At 36.9% G+C, this 14,025-nt stretch overlaps 1 pseudogene; it reads left to right on the top strand.

Moving 5' to 3' along the window:
- Window positions 1–13,385: 13,385 nt before the first annotated feature.
- Window positions 13,386–13,846, top strand: LOC120588355 (ubiquitin-conjugating enzyme E2 L3-like; annotated as a pseudogene).
- Window positions 13,847–14,025: the final 179 nt, after the last annotated feature.

Here is a 14,025-nt window from a genome sequence, read left to right as displayed (position 1 = left end):
TTTTCTCCTAATTGTGACAAGATCCTTTAACACTTCTTCACATAACATAGAATTAAGCTCATCTGGTTAACTAGTGCTTAAAATGTAGTACCTGGAATTCAACACAATACCCGAGATATGATCTGGAAAGTTTACAACAGATTATAATTTATGCATCTATTTGTTTTACAAGCATATACTTCTACATCTTTTGTTTTATTATACATTTGTATTAATGAGGCTTAAGAAAATATTTTATTTTGGGTGGTAGCCATTTCGTATTACTGACAGACACAAGCTTTTCTTCATATAAATTTATTTTTATTATATTTTATCTCTAATTTTGTATCATAATTGCCAATTCAATATGAATTTTTAATTCACAGTTATTTAACGAGATGCCTGACAGACAATATTATTTGTGTGCTCAGAGCTTACTACAATGTCTGGTAATAACAAGTGTTCAATATAAATTGAATGAATTAACTCTTGAAAGAACAAACATTCTTTAATATTAAAGTCAGGTTAAAAACCAAGCTAATCTATTTTCCTTGAACATTTTTTTTCTTATTTCTCTGTCTCAAATAAAACAACATAATCATTCTTTTATATTATCTAAATTATCATTTTAGACTTCAGCTTTTTTTCACCCCCAATATCCAAAAGTTCACCAACTCTACATCTACAATGTTGATTACATCATTCTTGCCATTCTATTCTAATGAGGGATGCTATTTCAATCCTTCATTAAGAACAGTGACATTAATAGCTTTTATTGCTAATGAGACTCTTGTCTCACAATATTGTAGAATCTTTATTATGAGTTATATCTTGACTATTGGAAGTATGCTATTTGTATTCTCTTCTCTAAATAACCTATCACATCAATGAGTACATTTGCTCCAACAAGCATTAGGAATTGCACATGCCATTACGATAGTGAACCTGCCAACAATCTATTGATAGTTTTATATGTTCAGGAAAGAAATCAGGAGAATTACAATTAAATACCCAAAATATTTACGCCTATTTATTCATGTATACATCAAATGTCAGGTCTATTCCACATTCATTAACTGACAGCCAACTGGGCCAGGCACTGTGCTATTTGCAAAGTGAATGAGACACAATTCCTGCCCTCAAATTCACAGTTTTGAGAGAAAGACAAACATAGAAAAAAATCAAATATAAGGTATCTATAGTGGTATAAACAGGTAGACAGTATAGGAAAGTTTTTCCAAGTTCTGAGGACTCTGGGAATAATAGTTTAGAAAAAGGTACAGAAATGGAAATAATATTTATCATATTCCTCTTCTACGTCAAGCTCTCTCTTAAAAGTTTGTTTATATTGCTTTATGTTTAATAGAAAATGTATAAATAACTAATGCTAAAAATTTCTTGGTGAATATGAATTTAATACTAACATCTTTCAGCAAGAAAAACTGCAAAAATTGAATCAATAACTTCTAGTCAAGATGAAACAGTAAGCTCTGCTCCAAACCCATAGCAATGATAGATAAAATATGGATAGATAAAGCCAAAAAGACAAGGTTGGAACAAGATAAATATCTATTTTAACCTGGCCTCCCAAGAATCCATAGCCTTGGGTAAAGGCTTACTGCTTTATGAGCTAGTATAACCACATCGAGCAAAAGTGAAGCAAAAGAGGAATGAGATAGGGCGAAGGAAAAACCAATTCAACATATTAAGGATGACTTATTGATCATGTCAAAAGACTGTCTTCTGAGAGGCTTTATAAATGACTTCTTGATCCATGGAAAAAAAGAAAGAATTTATTCGAAGGCTCCCATCTCCCATTGGTTAAAGCTTTACTACGCAAATCTTTAACTTTCCTCCATTCACCCCTCACACATACACACTTCCAGGCTGAACATGCTTAAGACCATAGTAACACCTGCCTGTCTTCAGTGAGAAGGCTCATGAGGGACAAGAGGTCAGAGAGTGCACAGTTAGTGCTATTTAGTTGCATCTGTCAGAAGATTATTTGGCTTCTCCAAAGAGAATTCACCAATGCAGTAGTGTCTCTGGCTAAAATGAGTGGCCAAAAGTCCTGAGGACAAGTTATGACAAAAGGATCTAAAGTGTCTAAAATGTAGAACAGGTGTCTCATATAATTTTTATGGACTTGAAAGCAAAGTAATAAGCAGAGCTAAAGCCATGGTCTCCTGGGCTTGGATTTGGAAGCAGACAGTGACCTCCGTCATACTTAACAATGATAATCACAAAATGCAGGATGGTATTTAGCCCTAGGGAAAGAGAGATGAAACAAGATCAGGAAGAAGTAAACAGGAATTCAACAGTGACCCCATGTTTTATTTCCTCAAAAGAGCACTGAGGGGAAAATGGTAAAATACTACACTTGTGTGAAGTTGAGTATTGGATACATGGGTATTTGCCAAATTATTCTCTTATATTTTTGTATGTTTAATAAATAAAATTTAAGAAATTAGAATACATATCACTAAAGTGATACTAATCATTTTAACAATATTAATTATTTGCACTTGAAATGGGTATTTGAGTCTTAAAATCATACATTTTAGTTGAAGATATTCCCCTTTGGGATTTTTTTTGCAAAATATCAATATGATTTTAAGAATTATTTCTCATTGACAAACAGTAAAGGAAACAGGATACCTTTTTGTAGAACATTTCTAGCTCAAGTCAGTCTCTACAGCACCATTTAAAAGTAATCTTTCCCATTACTCAAGTCCCTCCATTTTCACTTAGATTGTATGTGGTTTATCCTATTCTTGTAGCTATTTAGTACAGAAATGAAATGAGAACCAAGAACACCAACTCCAAGTCTTTTCATTAAGATGTTCTACCTTTATATCTCTCTCAAAGTGCTTCGATGTCATTCTATTTGGAAACAGGAGTACAGGTGCGCAATGACTCCTCCAATCTTATACTTCTTCCATTTCCATGCTACAGTACCCTAAATCTATGGAGACCCTATTTTTTTTCTTTCACCCTCAACAGTGTACTTCAAAAGGAAGTTGTCAGTTTTGCCTACCAACTCAAGAGCAATTAAATGTTTGAACATTTCTGCTGAACAGAACTCAGAGTATACAGTGACCGTTTAATATCACCGATGTCCTTTGGACAGCTCAAATTAGATTACTTTCTCAGTAGAATACTCATCAAACCTCCTTTAGTGTTGAACAAATCAATCTCACTGATTTCTTCAGGCTTTCTCAGCTAATCTTTGACCAGGACTGAAGCAGGATTACTTTAAGCCTCTTTGACAACACAGGAAAACCAGAACTGTAAATATAATTAATGACTTCTTTCTACATTTTCTAGGAGACATTTTCTGTCCTAGGAGATTGAATGCTAGAAGTAAAGAAAAGAGGGGGAAGAATGGAGAAAAAGAAAAACTAAAACAGTGAAGAAAAAGTATGAGGCCCATTATCATGACTTTCATGCTCTTTGCAAAAGCAGTTGAACAGTGTCACATCTGGATTATCTGACACATTGCAGAACACGTTTCAACACTTTCGTACTCTATACAATAAAGTTATTTTCAATAATAACCATGAAATGGAATGAGTATAACAGCCACAAAAGATATAAAGACCGTGAACTTTTTTTTTTATTAAATTTTTAGTATATAAAATTGTGCCAGTTATTTAAGTGAATTTTAATAAAACCAAAACGCCTAAACCTACTAAATCGTTATGATACAATGTTTTAATTCCTTGATTAGTTCTTTAGTTTTAAAGAAATTAACAAATATAAAAAAATAAATTTCAATTTTATAAACATTATTTGAATTAAATAGAACACTTGATGTAAGAACTAAAATTTGCACTTACCAAACAAAAATACAATTCCCTCAGTCCTCACTATTTCACTGTTTAAACTTTAACACAAATGAGAGCTTCTGGTCAGGATGGCAGAGTAAGTGCTATGCTTGCCTCTTCTCACAACCACATTAGAATTACAACTAAACTACAGAATAGGAATCATTGGGAGTCACCTGAAGTTTAGTTGAACAAAAGTCCTACAACTGGGGACACACAGAAGAGGCCACCTCGAGACTGGTGGGAGGGGGAGAGACACAAAATGGGTTGATCCTATATTCCGTGTGATGGCTGAAAATGGGAAGAAATATCCTGGCTGCAGCGGTCCCCCTGGTGGAGTGAGGTATCCCAGCCTCACACCTGGCTTCCCAGCCCAGGGTTCCAGTGCCAGGAAGAGAAGTCCCCACACCTTCTGGCTGTGAAAACCAGTGGAGATTGTGGCTAAGTGAGAGTGAGGGCTGAGGGAGTCACAGATATTCCTCTTAAGGAGCCCACATACGAACTTATGGGCTGACAAACTCACTTTCTCTGAGCTCCGGCGCTGTGGCAGCATCTCAAAATGCACCAAAGATGTACAGGGAGGAACTGAGTTGTCTGGCTTCCAGGCGAGGGCTAGAGAGGCAGCTTTCTCCCAGACCAAAGTGCTAGCAGAGGGCATTGTTTCTTTTTTGATCCTTCCCCCACCGGGCTTGCAGACCCAAGAGGGCGCCAATCTGAGTCTTCATTAACCCAGCTGACACTGGTCACCCCTTCCCAGGTGTTTCCCTGAGGTGAGACCCAACATGCAGGCCCACCCAAGCTGCTTCCAGTGGATTTTCCATACAAATGACCTGTCTCAGCTCATGCTGCAAACTTTCCTAAAATCTCTCAAAAGTCCACAAAACATAAACAAGCAGCATCTGGCCTTGGTGTGCTCTGTACCTTTTGCTGAACAGCCTTAAGCCCACCACTAGCAGCTGCCAGTCTGTTTGCAAACTGGACTCTCAAGGTACTTCCAAGCCCAGCATGGGTGGTGGCTATTTGCAGATTGCTTAGTGGCTCATGCCAGTTGTCCCCAGGCAGGGCTCAGGCTGCAGCAGAACTTGGCCTGTGGCAGAGCCTCTCCCAGGAGGCCCCAGCCTGTGTGCCCGGTGGCCAGCTTTAGTCAGAGCTGGAGTACCACACAGGATCGCATTTGAGGATGACACACCCAAAGGGCAGACAAGCAGGCACCAGAGCCCTTCTAAAGCAAATCCTGCTCTGTAGGGTCAGCCCCCGCACAACCACTCCTCCATTGATCACGGCCAGTCATCACAACCAATCAGCCTGAGGGTCAATTCCTCCTATTTATGAGCAAACAGTAACCAAGGCTCAATTACAACAGAAGGGCACACACAACCCATAAAAGGGACATACCTAGAGCATCCAGCTCAGATTACCTGGGAAGACTGTGCCACTGGGCCTCAAAAGACACCTACTACATTAGGTCACTCTACTAAGACCAGGAGACTTAGGAGCCCTAACTAATACATAGAAATAAACACAGGGAGGCAGCCAAAATGAGACAAAGAAGCATGGCCCACATGAAAGAACAGAACGAAGGCCCAGGAAAAAAACTAAACAAAATGGAGACAAGAAATCTACCAGATGCAGAGTTCAAAATTCTGATTATAAGGATGCTCAATGATCTCAGTGAGAACTTCAACAAATAGATAGGAGACATAAAAATGGAGATAGAAAACATAAAAAAGGACCAGTCAGACGTAAAGAATACAATAACTGACATGAAGAATATCTCAGATGCAGCAAAAGATCAAAGCAGGGATTTGGAAGGTAGCAGAAAACACCCAATCAGAGCAACAACAACAAAAAAGAATTAAAAATATAAGGATAGTTTAAGAGGCCTCTGGGACAGCATCAAATGTAACAATATTCACATCATACAGGTACCAGAAGAGGAGAGAGAGCAAGGAATTGAAAATGTATTTGAAAAAATAATGTTGGAAAATGTCTCTAACCTGGTGAAGGAAACAGACATACAAGCGCAGAGGAAGCACAGAGAGCCCCAAACAAGATGAACTCAAAGAGGCCCACACCAAGACACAGCATCATTAAAATGCCAAAGGTTAAAAACAAAGAGAGAATCTTAAAAGCAGCAAGAGGGAAGCAACTACTTATCTACAAGGAGCTCCCATAAGACTGTCAGCTGATGTCTCAACAGAAACTTTGAAGGCCAGAGAGATTGGCAGGAAATATTCAAAACAATGAAAAGCAAAGACCTACAACCGAGATTACTCTACCCAGCAAAGCTATCATTTAGAATCAAAGGACAGATAAAGAGCTTCCCAGACAAGAAAAAGCTAAAGGAATATTACAATAAAGCCAGTATTACAGGAAATGTTAGAGGGACTTCTTTAAGAAGAAGAAGAAAGAAAAAAATCAAAAATATGAATAATAAAATGCCGATAACTATATATCTAGCAATAGTTACTTTAAATATAAATGGATTAAATGCTCCAATTCAAAGATAGGGTGGCTGAATAGATAGGAAAACAAGACCCTTACATATGCTGCTTACAAGATACTCACTTTTCACATAGAAAGACACACACGGACTGAAAATAAAGGGATAAAAAGATATTTCATAAAAATAGAAACAAACAACAAAAAATCTGGGTAACAATACTTATACCAAACAAAACGGACTTTAAAACAAAGGCTATAACAAGAGACAAAGAAGGACCCATGACCTTTGCCATGTAAAGATAGAAAGGCTTCTCACTGCCTTTACTTCCAGAATTCTCTAGAGTTCTGGACACTTCTGAAAGTCACATTGCTGACTATAGCCAGAAAACCAAGACTCCTTCTTATTATAATTTGTATCATAACTTTGGTTTTATTAATAAATATACATATGTGCTCAAATTAAAGTATGATGAAAACAGAAATGCAAATGCAAATATAAATTAGATATAGGAAAATCTTGTATAGGATTCCTGTCACAAAGACCAAAAAAATATTTTAAGCTTGATGGCCTCTAGGAATATACTTGAACTAATTAGGTAACTCCCTGGGGTGGGTATGAATGGGACCGGTAAAGAGATTGGGTACTTAGAAGAATGTTCAAAGATATATCTATTCTTTTAGTTTAGGTAGGTATACTTTACAACAGTAGCTGCACATTGAAATTTCTTAGGAATCTTTAAAAAATACTGATGCTTAGGCTCTACCTCAAGAGATTCTGGTTTAATTGGTTGGAGGTGCAGACTGGCCATAGGAAATGTTAACTATGCCCTTAGCGTGACGCTAATGTGCTGCCAAGAAGAAGAAGCAGGACTCATCTAATGGGCATCTTTTGCTCAGGGAATCCCTGAGGCACTGGCCTGGCTGAGGCTTTCTCAGAACTCCATAGAGTCTGAGCCTCTTCTGACCAAGACCTCCTTTTTTTCCATTCTTTTCCCAGATGTCAGACTTGCATCTGGTATGAGGACTCTCCTGCCCCCTCCTTTATCTTTCACAGTCATTCCCTCAATAAATCTCCTATAAATCTAATGTCATCTTTGTATTCACTTATCAGAGGACCCAAACTAACACTCGACTCTACCACCACTTGATATTGGGACAGTTAATGACCTTCCATGAGCTTCAGTTTCTATATCTGTTAAAATGGAGAGTAAAAGTATAAAAATATTGTGAAGATTGAATGAGACATATTATCAGTGAACAAGGTAGCTAACTTCCTGAAATATAGAAGGAAAATAATAAATATTAATATCTCTTTTCAGCTTTTATGAACAAGTACATTTCCTTCACATTATTAACATTTCACTCTGTAACTTATGTTTTATGCACTGTGGCTGTTCACAAGGTATGGCATATGAGGAATAAGAAAAGGGTATAGAAAAGGAAAAGAGTTTCTAAAAGAAGATTAAAATGTGAATTTATGATATGTTAATTAACGAGATGGAAGGAATCATTTTACGGTGTATCTGTATATCGAATCATCGCAATGTACACTTAAACTATCTTATAATTTTATTTGTCAATTATACCTCAATAAAGTTAAAAAAGGGATTACTAAAGACAAATATGATAAACATTAGAGTAAGAGCATATACCATATATATAATATTCACCTGGCCTGAAACAAATGTGCAAAATAAAATCCTGGGGAAAATATTTATATTTCATATACATATTTATTAAATATCATATATGGAAATTTTTAACTGCCAAACTTCCTCTCAAATTTCAGAGCATGGATAAACAAGGATGCATGACTACTACCAATTAATATCTCTGAGCCTAAAGACAGACTCCTGCAGGTTTCTGCCTGATTTCAAAGATATATATCTGCAAAAAATTGTTCACAGTCCATGTAAATTCAGACAGGCTTGCTTACCACAGAAACTAGCCAACAGATACTTTGCAGGGATCTTGCAATAAACTATTAGTACTATCAAAAAAAAAAAAAAGGTAGGAGAAGAAAGAGGAGAAACAGAGAATTGTATTACTTGTTGCTCCAAAATATAAATAAAAGCGAAAAACTGAATTTAAAATTCAGTCAGTCCTGTTAGAACATGACATCTGCATTCCTTAAAATTACTGTGCTATGTAAAAATCACACAATAAAAATCTCAGGGCTTATGAGAAAATAGAGTTAGGGACACAACACTTAGAAATCTCATCAGTGACACTTTTTTTAAAAAAGGTAGGAACCTAATAAAAATGATAGCAGTTTTATGCATGTTTCATGATTATGAAATACATAAAATCCTATAATAAATATGGCCTTTACCTTGAAATTACCATAAAGACATGAAGTTTGCAGAAGGATTGCAACCTGGAAATTTTTGTGAAATGACAGGAGGAGGGTTATCTAAAATGGGTTTGAAAATTCTAACACCCAATGTGGGGCGGTGGGGGGGGCATGGCTTATAATATATGTGGCAAACTGAGATAACTGGTAGATATTTGAAATGTGTGTGTGTGATTTATGAATTTCTATGCAGCTGGGTTCAGTTGACTGCAGTTTACGGCATTCATCTAGAGTTTCTTATAACCAAAATTGTGCAGAAGCAATGTGAATTTAGTTCACTTTGTAAAATAAACATGTGCAGTTAGTATAAAACCTCTCGTAAGCCAGCAAAGTACCTCAACTATGGTCTATTCTTTTACTGTTCAGACAACAGAACAACCAGTTCCTTCAACTTATAGGCCATAGCATTCAGTAGATAAGATAACGCATTCTGTCCTATTGGTCACGTGAATACTGAAGTCAACGTTTCATGGAGAGGAGGATGCAAATTGTGGCAGTAAGAAAAATAAAGCATGCCCCACAGAGAAGGAAAAGGCAGACAAAATGCATTCCAGACCACTCCAATTCAACCAACAAATGCAAATACAGTGGACATCTGTAATCTACAAATTTCTGTTGTTAGAAGCCCAAGGGGAAACAATGAGAGCGGAAGGGGTAGGTGAGTAGTAATTGTTAGCTGACAATAACCTTAGGCATGATGTAAAGCAAGTCTATTCATTTTCTTACAATAAAAATCATACTTCCACTTTAAATATAAGTAAATTAAATGCTCCTATCAAAAGACAGGGTGGCTAATTAGATAAGAAAACAAGATTCTTACATATGCTGCCTCCAAGAGACTCACTTCAGGTTGAAAGACAGACTGAGAGTAAAGGGATGGGAAAAGATGTTTCAGTAAAATGGATACAAACAAACAAACAAAACCTGGGGTAGCAATACTTGTACCAGACAAAATAGACTTTAAAACAAAGGCTATCACAAGACACAAAAAGATACCCAGTTATCTCACTTTGGATATTTATTCGAAGAAAACCAAAACACTACTTCAAAGGGACATAAGAATTCATACATTCATTGCAGCATTATTTACAATAGTCAAGTTATGAAAGCAACCTGGGTGTCCACCAATGGATGAATAAATAAAGAAGAGGTGGTATATATACACAATGGAATATTACTCAGCCATAAAAAAGAATGAAATCCTGCCACCTATAACAACATGGGTGGAACTAGAGAGTACTATGCTAAGTGGAATAAGTCAGACAAAGAAAGACAAATGCTGTATGATTTCATTTACATGTGGAATCTAAAGAATAAAATAAACAAACAAAACAGAAACAAACTCATAGATACAGAGAACGTTTTGATGGTGGCCAGATGGAAGGAAGATTGGGGAGTGAGTAAAAAAGGGGAAGGGATTAAGAAGTACAAATTGGTAGTTACAAAATAGTCATGGGAATGTAAAGTATAGCATTAGGTATATAATCAATAATATTGTAATAACTATATATGGTGTCAAGTACTAGATTTACTGTGGTAATCACTTTATAAGTTATAAAACATCTAATCACTACATTGTACACCTGAAACAATCTAATACTGTATGCCAACTGTAATTGAGAAATATAAATTATTTTAAAAACTGCACCTCCTTTTCTCACATTTAAATAGATATTAACAACTCTACAGCTAATCTTTTAGTCCTCTTCAATATCAATTATTTCAAGATAACCCATTTTTTGAAAAATGGGAGTGATGGGGGATAAAAAGAAAGAGAAGTCCCACAATTAAGGAACTTGATATCTCCCTTCTATCCAATCTTTAAAAAAAAAGTTGTGCAGAAGCAGAGACAAAATTTGTATCATGCTCAAAGTTCCCTGATACAGCAAATGCGTGAAAAATAGTTCACACTTTCAAAACAAGCACTACAGCAGAACTTATTGTATCCTGTAAGTCCCATTTTTTATGTTTTATTAAGACATAAAAGAATGCATCACTGAAATACTCATTTAAACAAAATGACAAAATAACAAGTTCTTAATTAGTCCCCTGTATAAAATCTTTATTTATCTAAATTTTATGTCAAAGTAGAAGGACATAGACAGATTGAGGCCTTTTGCATTACTGTTTTATCTTTTTTTTTGAAAAGCTATTACTGATCAAATAATTTCCTAACACTATAAAAAAAAAGGTGGGGGAGGACTAACTCCTTTCCAGTTCCAAAATATACATATCTCTTTTCCTTCATATCTAGAGCTATGTTACTGACATTCTTCTGTGGTCAAGTTTTTATATTTGTCAAGGTCTCATACCCTAGTGGCTTGCATTTCACATAAATCTAGGCAAACAGCTGCCTCTGGCACTGATCATTAAGAGAACCAAACTGTCTTTTGGTCTCACTGAGCTATTAAGTTGGTGACTATAAACTCTAAGGTTTAGGGATATTATTTACCACTTCAAGGCCACTGCTTCTTTGAGAGTGGAACTAGATTTTAAAGTTCCTACCAAAATTCTTATGACAAGAACCATGGACTTCAAATTGCAATTCATTTGCACAGATTAAAACAGCTAAAATTTTACCCTTATATGATATTTTACAAGTTTGCCAAGTGCTTTCACAACTATTACCTCATTTATTAACTTAATGTAATTACATCTCCCTGTATCAATGTGCACTGTGAATCATTTTCCTATTTATTCCATTTTTTTTTCCCATTCATGTTATTTGAAATCTTTCCAACCTGCTTTTGGAAAATGAGTCCTAACCAAGCGTTTCCAGAAATGAGTTACATTGAGCATTTGAGGAGATCAGTTACAGCTAACATATGTAAAGCACCTGGGGAAAATTTCTGCAGCAAAATTGAACTTGATGATGCATCAGTTGAGCCATTCAACTGATGAGCTTCTCAATTACTTAGAACACATAAGTCTTTTGTGTTTATTTATTTGGTTTGGGTTGTTCATTCCAGAGTGGAACTGATTATCAAAATACAGGCTATCAGAAAAGGCCACAGGGGGAAATCCAATCAAGTTCTATTAAGGGGAAATAGAACTTCACTCCTCGCTTTTCACGGGGAGATATTTGTCCTAAACACACGAAGCGTCTTGTGCGTGGATATGGGTTGAATTACCTGATTGGTGACTTTCAGAAAAGCGCTGGACATGAGTAACTCAGATCCTTCAGCCTGCCCCTCCCTTGTGATCCACCTAACTACAGAGTATAGGCATTCAGTTCTGTTATTCCAAATCCCAGAGTTTGATGGCAGACTTCGCCTCTGCCCACAATATGGAAGTTCAAGAGTGTTCAGATACGGTGCCTTAAGCCAGGATACTGAGAAATAGACATGATGTGAAATTTGGTGAGTGAAAATAACATTGAATCTTAAGGCATTGGGTGAGGTTAAGTTATGACAGTTGTTTACTTTGGTGGTTTGCAGGGGGTTTACTGCACCATGCAACTGGTTTTCACAGTTGTGTGATGTGCTTATAATCAGTGCAGCCTACATAGCAGTTTTAGATCTTGAACTTTAAATAGATGGGTCATGATGGGATTTTGCATTTGGTGGGAACTGCTACTTATGGTGGCTTGTCCACAGGTGTGTGTCTATTTTTATACAGTGAAAGGCAGTTTTTACACAGGCAGGGCTTCCCAGTCCTTAAATAAAGTCACATGGGTCATGGAGACCTTCAAAAGCTGGTTGCTACAGCATGACTTTGAACTACCTATTTGTGTAGACAATAGGTGAAACAATTTTTGTCGATTTTACTGTTTCTCAACCATGTATATAGGCATTGTCTTTAAGTGCACGAGTGTCTAAGTTCTGTAAGTACTTTCAGAGCACACAAATATGAGATCTTAGCTTTAATTTTTTGTGCAAGATAACATTTTTTTGAAGAACACAGGGAGATACCTGTTCTTACTAACCTCCCTTAAGGCTACAAGCTTCAAGAAATATCAATGACTGTGTGACTTCAGAAATATGGTGAAGATGTTTCTCCAGCTAGAGTAAGGATGAAGAGGAGAAAGAAACTTTTGCTAGGCGGAAGAGTTTTTAGGGCTAAGCAATTTCATCCTAAGAGCAATGGAATCACCCACAATGGCTCAGAAGGAAGTGGGGGACTTGTCTCTTGACAGGATCCACACTCAATCACCATCAGGATATCCCCAAACAGAAAGCCCAAAGGAACACCAAGTAAGAATGCAGATACACTTGCAAATTCCTCAGCTTGCCCAGCATTTGTCAAATATTCCTTTCCAGGGGAAGAGACCTAGGAGATGGATTTTTCTTTCAAGATCTGGTAATTCCCTAGGGTTAAAGGTAATATATTTATAAGTGATTTCTCCCAATTGAATTCAAGTTCGCAAGTCATAGTTCTGAAAAACTGGCATAGATAGAGTGGTATCCTGACTAGACTAAAATTAAGACTGTCCACCCTGTTCTCAGATCTCACTCTCTTCTAGAATCTTTAACATCGGTAAATACTGAGTTTGAAGAACACAATTCTCCCTGGAAAAAGTACTCTAGGAACTAAGAATTGATTGTTTTTCTAAATTTGGTGGAAGTGGGCCCAGTGCTATAATAATCTTGTGAACCCTTTTTTTAAAAATTAGATACATCAGAAATTTGGTAGTAAGTTAATGCAATTTCTGAAGTTGTGAAGGAAGTACACCCATTCCATAAGAAATAACCGAGGCTGCAGCTGCTAAAAAATTCATCCTCTCCGGCCATCTAGAATTCTCTGCTGACTGGGAAAGCAGCAGCAGCAGCAGCAGGTCCAAGATGGAGGCCAGCAGGAGGCTGATGAAGGAGCTTGAAGAAGTCCACAAATGTGGAATGAAAAACTTCTGTAACATCCAAGTTGAAGTTAATTTATTGACTTGGCAAGGTCTTATTGTTCCTGACAATCCTCTATGGTAAAGGGGCCTTCAGAATCGAAATCAACTTTCCAGCAGAGTACCCACCCAAACCACTGAAGATCACATTTAAAACAAAGATCTATCACCCCAACCTCAAATGAAAAAGGGCAGGTCTGTCTGCCACTAATTAGTGCTGAAAACTGGAAATCAGCAACTAAAACCGACCAAGTAATGCAATCCCTCACAGCTCTGGTGAATGACCCCCAGACTGAGCACCCACTTCAGGCAGACCTAGCTGAAGAAGACACTAAGGACTATAAACAATTCTGTAAGAACGCTGAAGTGTTTACAAAGAAATATGGGGAAAAGCGATCTGTGGACTAAAACCTGCTGTGATTAATTCCAGCGAGTGTGAACAGAGCCCCGAGTACTGCACTCAGATACCCTCTCAGCGCAGGGCTGTGGAAAGTAGACACGTGCCCCCACCTTGAGCTTACTTGTGCAGTTACTAAACTCTACAGTGTTCTTAATCAAAAGTGGTCTAGGTAACCTGTAAAGAAAGG

The sequence above is a fragment of the Pteropus medius genome, unplaced genomic scaffold, assembly GCF_902729225.1.
Source record: "Pteropus medius unplaced genomic scaffold, Ma_sr-lr_union100, whole genome shotgun sequence".
In the NCBI taxonomy this organism is placed as follows: Eukaryota; Metazoa; Chordata; class Mammalia; order Chiroptera; family Pteropodidae; genus Pteropus; species Pteropus medius.
This window is presented reverse-complemented; position numbering and strand designations above follow the sequence as displayed.